This window comes from Chrysochloris asiatica, unplaced genomic scaffold, assembly GCF_000296735.1.
Source record: "Chrysochloris asiatica unplaced genomic scaffold, ChrAsi1.0 scaffold00055, whole genome shotgun sequence".
Taxonomy (NCBI): domain Eukaryota; kingdom Metazoa; phylum Chordata; class Mammalia; order Afrosoricida; family Chrysochloridae; genus Chrysochloris; species Chrysochloris asiatica.
The window spans coordinates 12,531,960-12,532,901 of NW_006408573.1; positions in this window are offsets into that span (position 1 = coordinate 12,531,960).

Consider the following 942-nt stretch of genomic DNA (forward strand, 5'->3'; position numbering starts at 1 on the left):
GACACATTGTCGGGATAGAACAGTTGCTGGAGAAGGGTGTCATGCTGGGTAAGGTGGAGGGTCAGAGAAAAAGAGGAAGACCCCCCAACGAGATGGATCAGCCAGGTGGCATCATTGATGGCGTCAAGTGTGGCAGCGGTAGTGAGGTTGGCCTAGGATCGGATATAGTTTCATTCTGCTGTGCATGGGGTCGCTATGAGTCGGTTCCGACTCGATGGCATCTGACAACAACAACAACTACCAAATTCTTCAGTCTGAAATAGATCCAACATGCCACCATGATGTATTGATAGTTACTGGTGATTGGAATGCAAAGGTTGGAAACAAAAAGGAAGAATCAGTAGCTGGAAAACATGGCCTTGGTGATAGAAACAGTGCTGGAGATTGTATGATATAATTTTTTCAAGACCGATGACTTCTTCTTGCAAATACTTTTTTAAAACAACATAAAAGATGACTACACACATGGGCTTCACCAGAGGGAATAGAGAGTAATCTAACTGACTACATCTGTGGAAAGATACTCAGTTCTGTGAGTTTTTCCTGTGACCTATCACTAACTTCTGAGATGACCTCTTAGAAATAGGCAGTCCTTATGATGTCATGGGAGAGAACCGATGCTTTTCATTTGCTTGAACTATGTTCAGTGCTATAATTATATTGAAAACAATAATTTGTAAAAAACATCCAGAAGGAAATTTTGAAAACACAGATGCTCATTTGCAAGTGACAGTCCTACTATTACTGCTAAAATTACAACTGTACCAACACCACTATCACCATCGATGCTAACATCAATAACATCCATGAATATTAATTCTGGAACTTGAACTTCATCTGAAGGAATGAAATTGAGTAGCACAAGAAGATTTTTCTGGGGGGAATGTGAATCACAGTAAATCTTTTCTAGTAGGAAAAGAAAAAAATGGAAAACATAAAAGT